This window comes from Octopus bimaculoides, chromosome 4 (assembly GCF_046866305.1).
Source record: "Octopus bimaculoides isolate indiv1 chromosome 4, ASM4686630v1, whole genome shotgun sequence".
Taxonomy (NCBI): Eukaryota; Metazoa; Mollusca; class Cephalopoda; order Octopoda; family Octopodidae; genus Octopus; species Octopus bimaculoides.
Window position 1 is genome coordinate 127,280,217 of NC_142931.1, and position 15,000 is coordinate 127,295,216.

A 15,000-nucleotide genomic window follows, 5' to 3' on the forward strand; every position below is an offset into this window, starting at 1 on the left:
ATGCATATATATACACACTTATATACATACATCCATTCGTGTGTGTGTGTGTGTGTGTGTGCGTGTGTGTTGTATGCATGTGAGCAGCAATGTTGATATTACTGCTACTGCCTTTCTAGTAGTAGTAGTAGTAGTAAGGGGTAGTGGTGGGATGGTGACGGTGGTAACGATGATAACAGTGATAGTGATGGGGGTGGTGGTGGTAGCGACGGCGGCAGCAGTGGTGCTAAAGGTGGTAGCTGTGGCAGCAGCAGTAGTAGTAGTAGTAGTAGTAGTAGTAGTACTAGTAGTAGTAGTAGCAGTAGTTGTTGTTCATCCCTCAATTCATTCCTGATTGAGTTGACCTATTATCAAAGGTATTCCTATGGTGACCATCCCGTCCTTTTTGTACGTCATTTTATATAGGTAAGACTACATTGTCCAATGTGACCTTAGATTTTTAGACTGTAGAGTATAATTTGAGAGGAATTTAGCTACTATTTCTCTCAGTCGGAAACACCTAGTCTTTTTTTTTCTTTCGTCGACTCGTTCTACCATTAGTTGTTGATGTTGATGTCGATGTTGTTTTTAATGCTGATGATGATGATGATGATGATGATGATGGTGGTGGTGATGGTGGTGGTGGTGGTGATGTGACAGTGTGTAGTGTAACTATAACATGGAACGGTTGGATTATAGGGAAGGTTGTTGATGTATGTATGTATGTATGTACGTACGTACGTATGTATGTATGTATGTGGGTGTGAGTGTATGAATGAATGTATGCATGTATGTATAAACGTATCTATCTATCTATATATATATATATATATATATACACGTATGTATTTATCCCTCTGTATATGCATGCTTGGATGTACGTGTCTAGGTATACATGCATACTTATATATATATATATGTGTGTGTGTGTGTGTGTGTGTGTGTGTGTGTGTGTGTGTGTGTGTGTGTGTGTGTGTGTGTGTGTGTGAGTGTGTGTGTGTGTATGTATGTATGTATGTGTATGCAATGTATGTATGTATGTATGCTTGAACGTATGTGTATATGAATGCGGGCCATCTTAGATAACATTGCATCTATGCATCTGTACATCTGCATGTTCTGAAAGAATGCGTTCATAAATGTATACTTGTGTATCTATATGTGTTGTCTATACATTTCTTACAAGCTAATCTTGGAATGTTTTGCATATTTCTATACAACTATTAATGGCTTGTAACTGTAATTCTGTCATTAGCAGTAACCCCTTTCATTTGTGAATGAAGCTCAGCTTCTCAACACTGTTGACGAGGCAGTTAATTGCTACATATCTAAATAACCCAGTAATTACAGGTATAATCTAACGCTATATTTTGGATTGAATATCTGTAGCTCTCTCATTACTTCAGCTTTATCTTTTTGTTTTATCTCTAATATTATGATAACATCGACTGGAGTTGATTTCCACTTCTGTACACACTTAATTTCCTGTCCTAGATCACGGTATTTTGCATGCCTTCATTTTACAGAGATCTCGACAGGAACATTGCTCCAGTATTCTTTCACATTATGAGTGAGTATTCAAAGGCGGCGAGGTGGCAGAATCGTTAGCACGCCGGATAAAATGCTTAGCAGTATTTCTTCCGGCTGTTCGTTCTGAGTTCAAATTCCGCCAAGGTCGGCTTTGTCTTTCATCCTTTCGGGTGTCGATGACATAATTACTATTTGAGCTCTGGGATGTAATCGACTTGCTTTCACCCCCAAAATCTCAGGCCTTGTGACTATAGTAGAAAAGAATTATAAATATGCAGGAGTGGCTGTGTGGTAAGTAGCTTGCTTACCAACCACATGGTTCTGGGTTCAGTCCCACTGCGTGGCACCTTGGGCAAGTCTTCTACTATAGCCTCGGGTCGACCAAAGCCTTGTGAGTGGATTTGGTAGACGGAAACTGAAAGAAGCCCGTCGTATATATGTATATATATATATATATATATATATATATATATATATATATATATATATGTATGTGTGCGTATATGTTTGTGTCTCTGTGTTTGACAACCGGTGCTGGTGTGTTTACGTCCCCGTAACTTAGCGGTTCGGCAAAAGAGACCGATAGACTAAGTACTAGGCTTCCAAAGAATAAGTCCTGGGGTCGATTTGCTCGACTAAAGGCGGCGCTCCAGCATGGCCGCAGTCAAATGACTGAAACAAGTAAAAGAGTATTCCTATAACAGCCTATCTCTTTCCTATAGGCCTATCTCTTTCCTATGGAGTGCAGTGTATACAGATTTGGCCAAGAGACTATTTATAACTCGTAGATAGAGTTATAAATAATCGTGATGACATTCTCGGATTGCTACTTATGATGTAAGTCATATCTACAGCGTTAAACTCAGAGAGTTATATTGATTGTCATGTCTAGGTGTTTTACTTGCATCGCAATCCCTTTGGTGCATCAGGTATTTCTTTCTAATTTCTTGTTCCTAGAATGTAAATTCATATCCTTCAAAATGAGAGCTAATATATATTGTTTGTTAATCAAAGACAAACTACTGTATATGTGTTAACGTCACTTTACAAGCTTTCTGACAACATAGTCATGCACGATCTTCTGTTGATAAGGACACAACCCTTTATTTCATGATCTGTCGTGGTGGAGCTACTGTACAATTTACTTCTTGTATATACCTATAATTTGGTCATCAGTCAGAGAAAACTTTCCGAGATTCCTTTCCGAGATGTTACCTGCTTCATAAATGCAGACATGCTCTGTGAAAGCACTTCGATACTGGACGATTCGTAGATGTTTTCGAAATGACATTATGTAATATTCAAAGACTGTCTGAATTGACACTAAGCCTCTGTTACCTTATTTTCGTATTACACATAAACGATACTGGTTAATAATTTTCAGGTTTTGATATTGTAGTGACGTCACATTGGCGCCAAAAGGCCGACGCCATTGCTGAATCCTTAACCACGCATGCGTGGGTTTCAACATCGAAGCGTTCCCGCTATTAGACTGTCTCTTACCAAGCCAGACAGCGACCAAGCAAGACGTCTAAGCAAGCTCTCCCATTTGAGTGTGGTTGAACCAAGTTGTCTCTATAACGACACCAGCTCGAAGAACCGTACATCTACATTTCAGGCTACTCTAAAACCGGACAATTAGAAGCTGTTTTATTTTCCACCGAACAATAAATATTTGTTGTTGTTGATCAGTTTGGAGTTTCTGCGTTCAGTTCTCTTCCAATTTAATGTAGGAAAGTTAGGTGTATATCTAAAGATATATAACCCACTCTCCTAAAATATCAATGACCAAATTTCATTTGATGTCCAATCGAGTTACCCACATGTGGGTATGAGTACTGGCACAGCAAACATCTATTGTGGGCTGTACTAGATTAACTATTAAGCAAAATAAGCACGTGCTAAGGGCATCGAGGGTAGAAAGCACCACAGAAATGGTAAATGGTTTTCGGCACAAATGAAATCACTTTAAACTTGCTAAAATAATATGCGGGATGCTTTATCGTTACTAAGTATAGAAGCAGATGTACTATGTAAGATTAATTTAGATAGAAAACTTTTCAAATATAAATAAGGTCGAAGTGTATAAAAATAAACATTATTTTCCATATTACAGTTAGTTTTGTTTCAATTTGAAAAATAAAAATTTATTTTATGGTTTATTATTGCTTATATTTTGAATTATATATACATGGGGGGCACCAAAGTGCTTAGGGCATTAATCCGCCCTGATTGTGGGCCAATGGTTGATTGAATGTAGAAAGTCCTGAAGATGATATATTTTATCCAGTTGTTATATTCTCTGGTTACGCATTCCTTGTTACAAATCCTAAAATTTTCATCCATCCTAACTACTTGAAGAATTTGACATACGATATAAGAGAGACAATGTAATAATAAAGATGTTGCTGACCTAACTTGTTTATTCTATTGTTTTGCAATAATTTCAAACTTCATCCTGATATCCTTCGAGGTCGTAGCCAAATCAAATCTCTTCATCCAATTTTGAGCGTATACTTCTAGTTATCCGCCCCCAAAAAGCTACGTGCCAGCCTAATGTTTCTGTCCTCTTTTGAGACAACTATGTAACATTCAGATTTCTTATATAGAAAAAAAGTACAAGACAGTGACAAAAAGAAGCACTTCCTGCATTTCACTTCTGGATAGTACGCAACACTAAATCAAGTTGTTCATATGGTCTCTGGGATTTTGGCAAGTCAAAATGACCTTAGTATCTACTAGTGGGAGAAACGATTCCAATGTTTACTTGCAATCCAGCGAAATTGGTACCAAGTTTCTACTATGTCGTTGTCACCTCCTTTATCTTTTATCTATTTCATTATTTCATTATTTATTATTATTATTATTATTATTATTATTATTATTATTATTATTATTATTATTATTATTATTATTATCAAGGTGGCAAGCTGGCAGAATCGTTAGCACGCCGGGCAAAATGCTTAGCGGCATTTCGGCCATCTTTACGTTCTGATTTCAAATTCCTCCGAGGTCAACTTTGCTTTTTATCCTTTCAGCGTCGATAAAATAAGTACCAGTCAAGTACTGGAGTCGATGTAATCGGCTAGACCCCCTCCCCTCAAATTTCAAATCTTGTGCCTAAAGAAGAAAGAACGATTTATTATTACCTCCGCCTTAGCGAAGGCGGAGGTATTGTTTTCAGTCGTATTTGCTTGTCCATGGACAAAATACTTCTAGAACCACTGGATGGATTCAGGGATGCTTGGCCTCGTGACTGGCACGAGCTGATTAAATTTGGGGATCGATCCGGTACCGGACAAGGATTCTGGATTATTTGTTATATTTACTATACTTTGCATGAAGTATTACGATCTTACGTTCACTTTCAAGTCTTTCTCTGATTATCTCCCGTGAAAGCACGCTCATGGTTTCCACGTAAGTTATAGTGGCATTGCTGTTTCCAAAGTTTTGTTTTCGTTTCTCTATTATTAATTTTACTCTCGTCTCTATCTTAGTAGAAACTGATGGATAAAGAAATCAAACTACATAAACAAACAGCAGCAAAACCGTTCAGAAATTAAATGACACTAACATATTCGGTAACAATAATAAATTTAATTTATCGACAATTTTTAGTTTTACCAATTTTGAATACATCGCTCTTGCTTAAAACCTCTTACCTACTTGACAATTGCATTTCTAGTTCTGTCTTGAAGGAAGCTTTACTTCTTTTTCCCTCCGCTTTAGCGAAGGCGGAGGTATTGTTTTCACTCGTGTTTGTTTGTTTGTCCGTGGACAAGATATCTTAAGAACCGCTGGATGGATTCGGATGAAACTTTCAGGGATGTTTGTCCTCGTGACTGGCACGAACTGATTAGATTTTGGGATCGATCCGGTACCGGACAAGGAATCTGAATTATTTTTCCGGGTTTTTTTTTTTTTTTACTTAATTTTTGAGAGCGGTCAGGTTCATTTTTAATATTCTTATTTGTGAGAGTAGCCGAGTTTATTTCAGTTATTCTCATTTCAAAAACCATCTCTGGTTAATCGTTGAGAGGATGTTGGTGTTGCCTTGTCGGAGGTCTGCGCTCTCTGAGTACTTTTGTTGTTGTTGTTGTTGTTGTTGTTATTATTATTATTATTATTATTAGTAGTAGTAGTAGTAGTAGTAGTAGTTTTGCTTTTGTTTGCATCTTTAGTTTCTTCAAGGTACTGCTTTGCAGTTATTTAGAGGTCATCTGAACAAGCTTTAACTTGCCAAATTTGAAGAGTTATTATTGTGTTACAAATATTCTTCTTCCACCCCATCATTCCAATTTCATCAATGACTGTTAACATCAGTTCAGTAGGTCTCTCATTTAGTAGCGAGAGCATTATTTTCACTGCTTCGACAGTACATATACTAAAATTGGAAAGATACAGAGTTGGCCCCCGGCGCAAAGATGACACGCAAATTCGTGGAGCGTTCCATATTTTTCTCACTGGCGGTGCCCCAGCATGACCTCGGCCTTAGGGCTGAAGCATGTAAAAGAGTAAAAGAGTAACAAATCACTAAGAATACATTTCAGTTGCTTGTACTGGGTACAAGCAACCTTTTTCAAGAAGCGGGCCGCATGAGACATGGTTTATTATTAGGAGGGCTGCACTACTAAAAAAAATCTAGAATAATTTTTTTGCGTGCCATTCAGAAAGTCCCTGGCGTGACTGGCTTGAATTCTTCGCTCTTCTAGATCGTAGGACATTTTTACCATCACTATTAATATAGTCACTGACTTTTTTGATGTATCTATCAGCTTGGTTGCAAGATGTCGTTTTCCTGGTAATGGTAAGCCATAGAAATTGGGTGTGCTAACATATTTGATATAGGAAATTGGGTCGAATGTGCTAACATTTTTGATAGAGGCATCTCTGTCTTACGCTAAGGATCTATTTTAAAACGGGGGCACCAGTATTTTCTTAACGAAACACTAACGAAACACTTTGAAACTTGGGACACTGGTAGAATGTGTCATATAAAACATCTTTTACTCTTAGTCTTCTTAACAAAAAAAAGGAATTCGCAAGTTATTCCATGTTAAAGTTGTCGTATTTCTGTAATTTCAACCAATCACTGACGTCTATTCAGCTAATAGAGTTACTGCTGGGCGGTCATAAAAATGTTATTCCCTGTGACATATTTCATCCGGTTTAATCGTAATTTATACGCATATATTGTTTATATAATAAATTACGCTGTGCGTATCTATGTGTGTAACAATTTTAGAGTTCGGATTCTAGAGTTAGGGTTAGTTTTAGGGTTAGGGTTACGGTTACGGTTAACAGTCTAGTTAGGGTTAGGGTTAGGGTTAGGGGATTAATACGATATACACCGTTACAGCGCTAACTGTTTTCAACTGAATAGACGTCAGTGATTAGTAGAAATTATCGAAATAAGACAATTTTTTACATGAAATAAATTCGAATACAAAAATTTTTTTCTGTTCTATAACACAAAATAGATAAGTATACAAAGTTTGAAAGTCTTTCGGTACCAAAAACACTACATAAAACATAGATGAAAACTGGTGCCCCCGTTTTAAAATAGATCCTAGGCTAATGTTTGCGTTGAGTTATTAGCGCAGTGATCATATTTTTGGTTATAAATTAACATTCATCATTTTTTCTGGAATAAAATTACAAACAATTCGCATTATTATTATTATTATTATTATTATTATTATTATTATTATTATTATTATTATTATTGTTCAGTAGTTTTATTTTTATAACGTGCTTTCACTTCACTACCGAGCGCAGCTCTGAGTGCCTTGGGTATGTGCTGTGATGCTCTTATGGTTACTGTATTGAAAGTGTTTTGCGTAGGATGTGTGCAGTGCCCAGTAGTTATTATTATTATTATTATCATTATTATTATTATTATTACCATTATTATTCAGGTCACTACCTGGAATCGAACTCGGAATCTATGGGAACCGGTATCAAGGAAGGATAGGAAAATATTAGATATGTAAGCCCTAAAATTCACTCCATAATTGCCCATCGGCATATGGCGTAGTGGTTAACAGTGCGAGCTACTGACCCCAAGATTCCGAATATCTTCTTTTGCATTCAACAAATGTTAATTGTTGGTGTAATTAATTTATAATGAAATAATTTAGCCCTGGGAGCGTTCTCTTTATATAACCACCAGAAGAATCTCGTTTTTCTTTCTTTTATCTTTTTCTTTCAAATTTTCATTTTATTGCAATTAAATCACCCCTTAATGAGTTCAGAGCTTCAAAAACAATCTGCTTATTGTTGTATACAGCTATAAAGATATGTTATCTTTCCGTTTTTCACTTATTTGTATTCTTCCTATAAAGAAGGAGCTGGTTTCTATAATAAATAAATAAAAGCTACATCGCTAATATTTAGCTAACAGCAACGGTGAAGCGTTTACATGCTGAACTTGAAACATGTTGTTTGTTGACACTCCGTCGGTTACGACGACGAGGGTTCCAGTTGATCAGATCAACGGAACAGCCTGCTCGTGAAATTAACGAGCACTCCACAGACATGTGTACCCTGTGATATTGGATCCTAACAATCTTTTTCCTTTCCACAATAAACATAAAGCCTGACATTTTGGGGGAAGGAGGTAGTCGATTACATCTACCCCGATGCTCGACTGGTACTTATTTCATCGACCATGGCAGAACTAGAACTAAGGACGTATAGCCGGAAGAAATGCCCCGAAAAATTTCGTCCAGTGTGTTCATGATTGTGCCAGTTCGCCGTCTTTAGTGTATACTAACAATGATAATACAATCACTCTCTGCATTTCACTCCAGAATGGTGACCCAACTCGAAACCAAGAAGTCCATAACCTTGATTATGGTCTTTGGAATTTTAGCAAGATGCTCTTAACATGTTGTTGGCACTCCGACGCTTACGACGTCGAGGGTTCCAGTTGATCCGATCAACGGAACAGCCTGCTCGTGAAATTAACGTGCAAGTGGCTGAGCACTCCACAGACACGTGTACCCTTAACGAAGTTCTCGGGGATATTCAGCGTGACACAGTGTGACAAGGCTGGCCCTTTGAAATACAGGCACAACAGAAACAGGAAGAAAGAGTGAGAGAAAGTTGTAGTGAAAGAGTACAGCAGGGTTCGCCACCATCCCCTGCCGGAGCCTCGTGGAGCTTTAGGTGTTTTCGCTCAATAAACACTCACAACGCCCGGTCTGGGAATCGAAACCGCGATCCTATGACCGCGAGTCCGCTGCCCTAACCACTGGACCATTGCGCCTCCACTCTTAACATGTACGAAAGGGATAAGGACTCGAATATTTTCTTGCTATCGCGCGAAAATGGAACCAGTTTAAAGCCTTGCATATTTTTACGATTACGCTTACAGACTTTATTTGCAACGTTAACTGATTACTTTCTCCAGCTTTTCGATATCATCACTTTCTTATTTACTAACATAGCTAGGTTCAATATAACACTGGTCAACAAAATAAAGTTTTTCTGTTTTCTTATCAGAGATAAAATTAGTTATTTTTCGATGTATTTTAGATGCTGATTCAAATCTATCTTACGTTTTTTTCCTAAGAACGTCTGCGTGTGCGTGTGTATGTGTGTGTGTGTGTGTGTGTGTGTGTGTGTGTGTGTGTGTGTGTGTGTGTGTGTGTGTGTGTGTGTTTTCTATACCATTCTTTTTCTATACCATTCCACGGCAAGAACGGAAAGAAACGACGAAGATGGAGCGCAAGTATTGCCTTCGTAACTTCGGCAGATGTTCTAGATTTTTTTTTTCTTTTTTTTTTGTGAATTATGCGATATTTGATTCGATATATCATGTGCGAAAATGAGTAAAAGGCAGATTATTTCTCAAGAAAATATCTATGACAAATTTACAAATACCCATTTCATATTGTCAGAAAATCTAAGCACCACACTCCTCGGACTGGTTGAATGCAATTTCGAATCCTTTCCTCGGATTAACGATGAACAAAATTCAGCTCAAAATTACGTTTTCGTTTCACCTCGATTCTTCATTTGTGCCACCCTTGCAACTGCTTCAAATGTGCGACTCAGGCGAATTCAGTTGATGTACATAGATTGAGCTGCCCGGCCACCACTGTCAGACACTTTTGATATTCTCAAGCCAGAAAAGAGTCTTTGCGAATCCTTCCATCCATACATCTATGAGTGTTTCAGGGACTGACGGAAAAACTTTGACGGTATGTCGACTTTTCCGTAAGAAACCGGTTACACTGCTTGCATAGATTCCTGTGGATTTTGTCGCCATTCAGTTCTATTGTTCATCATATTCAGCAGGTCAGAAGGATTGCAGTTTATGTCGTCACAGATCTACTTGATATAGGTCTTGGCTTGTCTTCCCCTGTCAGCTCCTCGTTTCGTAGGGTCTCATAAAAAAAAAAACTTCACCAACAATTTTGTCTTTAGCTCTCCTGCAATACCCTGCGAATCTGACTTTGCGCTCTTTGATGATGTCTGATGCTGGACGAAGGTTCCCATACAATCGCTCATTGGTCAGACGATCTCTTCAGATGAGGTTCAATGTCACTCATAGCATTCGAGTGTAGGCTCCATCCAATCTTCTTTCCAATTTTGAGGCAAGGGTCCATGCTGAGCAGCCATACAATAGAACAGAGGCAACAGTTGCTTGAAAGAGGCTCCTTTTCATGTTGTCTGGAAGTTTGGATTTCCACACTAGAGATAACTTGTCGATGGCTCCTTAGGTTTTACCAATGCTTGTATTTACAAAGCTCTCGCAGCTAGAGATTTTACTATTTAGATAAGTAAATTCTTCTACACAGTTGAGAGGTTTGCCAAATACTGTTTGATTGTTCCGTTTTGATTTAAGCTTATGTATTCTGTTTCGTCTGAGTTAACATGGAGACTCATATCTTTGATTGAATGTTCAAGACTATGGAGAAAGGTATCTACTTGGTTCATTACATCGGAAAACAGCATTAAAATCATCAGCATAATCTGGTGATTTATGTGATAGGATATATATTACTCTTTCGTAGCTGTAGTGTGAACCAATTGTCTTTCGATAGAAGTTCCGAGGACGTAATCTAAGCTAATGATGAAAATATAGGGAGCCAAAGTGTCACCTTGAAGCACTCCTGCAACAATTTCCAAGAAACCTGTCCCGTCATCTGGAGATCGTACCGTTGCATAGGTGTTTTCGTAGAGCATCATAATGGCTTTGGCTGTTTCATCTGGTTTATCACAAGTTAGCTGTATTTCTTCCATTTTACCCCTCTGATTCGAATAGAAAACCTTGAAGAAATCAACGAATAACAGAACAACAGATTTTTAGCTTTCATACCTTCAAGAACTCTGCGAACGGTTTAGATTTATCTGGTAGTTGATTGTCCTTGTCGATAGCCGTTCTGATTTTTTCTTCAGATACTAGGTGGGATCTTGGTTGAACTCTCGTATCTCTTCCACGAATGAAGGCTCAGTAAAACACAGCTACACAGTGTTGGTGCTGGGGTCTTTGTTTGTTGAGCAATTTGCGCGATGAATATTACTATAGTAGGCATGGTTTGTGCAGAGCTTGTCCCAGTCACTCGTCCTTGAAACTTGTATTGGTCTGGTGCAAGATGTACTACAAGTCGAGACGTTATCAGGATGCAGGAGTTCTATGGAGTTATCTTCTCTTAGATGAGCAGCTAAAGAACTGAAAGGATTTATCTGCCTTGGATCCTTCGATGTGTCTGTGAGTGATCTTCAGAAACAATTCCATGACATATAATTAACTAATGGCTGGGATCCTTACAGGTGCTACTACTCCGAGTCAGAGTATGCCTGAGAACAAGGCCCCGCTACCGGTTGCAATTTAAAATCATACACAGGACACAGACGTGACTTCATTGTTACAATACGAAGCAGTCTTTTTATGCATGGAAACAATAGGTTCGTGATCCGGAAGGCCTTAAATTCACCAAGAAACAGAGAAGCAAGATACAAAACGGTGCGGGAGAGACCCAAGCTATGTTATATCTAATTCAATACGGCAGTCCAATTCGGTAACATCACTAATATAATGGAAACTAAAGAAAATCCCAGGAAGTTGGATGAAATAATCTATCTATAGGTGTATATAGTCACACCTCTTACTTTGAAGGAGGGAGTGTAATATATTTCGGAATTACTGTTTGACAAGTGACTTTATGTGAAACCATTTGTTAACACTAAAACAGTTATATCGTAAAACAATCGTATTAGCTATTTAAGAACACATAGAATCTATTGCATTCACTTTTCGCATATTTCTTGAGGTTGCTGTCAAAAGTCTTCTTCGCGCTTCCTTAATCCGGTCACTAACACAACTCTAAACTTATTGCGTATCGTGCCACGTTCTGGCTTCGGTTAATTTGTTGTTGTTGCTGTTGTTGTTGTTGTTGTATCTACGGAAGTGAGCTGGCAACAGAATTGTTAGCACCCGAACAAAGTGCTTAACAGCATTTCTTCCGACTGTACGTTCTGAGTTCAAATTCTGCTGAGGGCAACTTCGCCTTACATCCTTTCGGGGTTGATAAAATATTTACCAGTTGAACACTGGGGTCAATGAATCTGACTCAATCCCCACCTCTAAAACTGCTGGCTGTGATCCATGATTTGAAACCATTATTATCTCTAACTACTCTATTCCAAAATTTTATATATTTGGCCAACTCCATCTACATTCCTTTTAAAAAAATATTTTAAAATTTCTTCTTGGCTTTTTCATATACTCTAAGCCTATCCTTTTGGATGTAAACAGGGAACTGCTTTCGAAAGATAACCTACTGAATGTTCTTCCACCATTCATGGCGTTGGCATATTTGTGACACATTCTTCATTATTCTCACAAGGATGCTCATTTTGCAGTATCCGGCATAGCTGGGTATTGTCTGATTACTGGTGGGTTCACCATAGGTTTTTCTGCAATATGAGTGACGTATGTACGATTTGGGTGCTGAGGGTTGTTTTCTAAACAGTGTTTTGTACAAGTAATCTAGTACTGAGCCTTCTACTAACTCCTATAGGAAATTGGTTATACACCATTAGGTGTACACCTGCTTTCCTATATTAAATTCTAAATAACAACGTAACGCAGAACTCCGAACTATCAACACAACAATATTTATTTATGGTGAAAACAGGCAGCAGTTATTTGTGAAGCTCTGGTGCTGACATGTTAGAGAGCTCCGCTGTTGGACGTCTTGGCTCGACGGAGATCAGTCAACGAAGAGACTGAGAAAAGGCGCCAAAGTTGGGTGTCGAACTCTACGCATGCGCATGAAACTCTTCCTGTATTCCTTCCGGAACTAGTCCCTGCACATGCGTGGATTAAACTCCGGACATTGAACATATAACAGTCGTCTGCTATAAGTTGTCACTACACTCCTATACTACTGGAGATGGAATTAACTGTAAACTGTATAGTGTACAAAGCGTGATCTTCATTTACCTGACCTTTCTGTATGAGAAATTGTTTCAGTGACAACGTTAATGCTATCACCATACCGAGAGAAAAATGCTTTATTAGAAGAAAAGCAGTTAAGGCGGCGAGCTGGTAGAATCCTTAGCGCGTCGGAGAGAATGCTAGGCAACATTGTTTCCGGCTCCTTACATTCTGAGTTCAAATACTACTGAGGTCGGCTTTCCCTTTCATCCTTTTTGGGGTCGATAAAAATAAGCACCAGTTGAGCACGGGGGCCGATGTAATCGACTTCCCTCTCCCCTCAGAATTGCTGGCTTTCTGAAAGAATATCAGAAGCAGCTATTTTTTCCTTATTTGTTTATCCCACCACACCATAAGAGCTCGGCGAAGTCTTCAGTAATTCTAACTCCTATAATCAGTTTCAAAATGGTATTTTTGAATTTAAAAATGTGATTTTTAAATTTGGATATAAGACTGGCACCAACTGCATCCGTAGTCGCGGTTCTGATGCTGTAATTATATCTGACGTGAGACTGGAATGGTTTAGTTCAGTCAATGCTGAACGCACTGGGAGTGAGTGTTTTAATAGCAGAAGTAATAGCAAAGCAGCGCACGGTTCAGCGGTTAGAGCGTTGGGCTCACAGTCATGAAGTAGTGAGTTCGATCCCCGGACCGGCTGCTGTGTTGTGATCTTGAGCAAGACACTTTATTTCACGTTGCTCCAGTTCATTCAGCTGTAGGAATGAGTGGCGACGTCACTGGTGCCAAGCTGTATCGGCCTTTACCTTTTCCTTGGACAACATCGGTGGCGCGGAGAGAGAAGGCTGGTCTTCCATAAACAATCTTGCCCTGACTTGTGCCTCGGAGGGTAGCTTTCTAGGTGAAATCCCATGGTCATTCATGACCGAAGGGGGGGGGGGCTTAATAGTAGAATGAGACGATTGAGCATAGCTGTTTGGACGCTAATGATTTTGTAAGGCTGACTGGACATTCGACCTGTTTTTCGCGACAGTATGTTTTGGCACTGGAGACAAACACGCGCGCACGCAGAAATATGCAAACAAATAAAGAAAGAAAGGGAAAGGGAGAGAGAGGAAGAAAGACATTACAATTTATTAACTGAACCCGATAGATCTAAACACTTTCTCCTCTCATACACATAAAAAAAATATGTTCACCCACATAAACAGAGAGCGAGAGAAAAAGAGATGCGGGGGATGCGATACAAATTTATAGTGGGAGAAATATTAAAACGGCTGATGTCAATCATATCATTATCGAATCAGTGACGTCAGATAGGCGGCTCCAAGACGGTTGAGCCAAAGCGTTTCATACCCAAGTAATAGTGGCGGGGTGGTTGTCTCTCTCTAGCCTTAATTTAGTAGAACAGTTCTCCAAATTATATCTGGACAAGTATTTCTCTACATATCAGAGCTGCAAATAAATATCGACATAATGGAACATCATTTCGCTATCACAAATTATTTCCACGTTTTTCCAACGGCAATGTGTATATTACTTGGTGGATTCCATGATATTACGTCTATACGGCTTATGATATTCTTGGTGAAATTATATTAAATAGCTACGTTCATAAATTCCTGCCGATGAAGTCTTCTGTGCTATTACATACATCTACTAATATCTCTCTTATTGGGTATAAACGTAACGTAAATGTAATTTTATTATTTCTTATATATGTCGTATCTTCGTTTATTTACAACGATAGAACAGGTATTAAAGAAAAGATATGCACTTTATAAGCATACTTATGTGAAAATATATTTGCATATATAGGTTATACACACACACACACACACATAAGAAATTGAGATGAAAGAATATAAACAATTAGGTTATGAAGTTCATTAGCTTACATCTGTTTCTGCTATAGGTTGCAATGCACCCGTAGTTGACGGTGATATTCAAACATTCAACTATGAATGCATTGCACTCTATAGCAGAAACAGCTGTAAGGCATAACATAATTGCTTATTCCTTTGTCATCCCAATTTCTTATTAAAGCTCTGTACTTGATTGACATGGAGGTGCAATGGCCC

The 15,000-nt window shown here is 38.5% G+C and overlaps 1 pseudogene; it reads left to right on the plus strand.

Annotated features, from left to right (window-relative positions):
- Window positions 1-5,870: 5,870 nt before the first annotated feature.
- LOC128247723 (U6 spliceosomal RNA) lies at window positions 5,871-5,968 on the plus strand (annotated as a pseudogene).
- The last annotated feature ends 9,032 nt before the right edge of the window (window positions 5,969-15,000 follow it).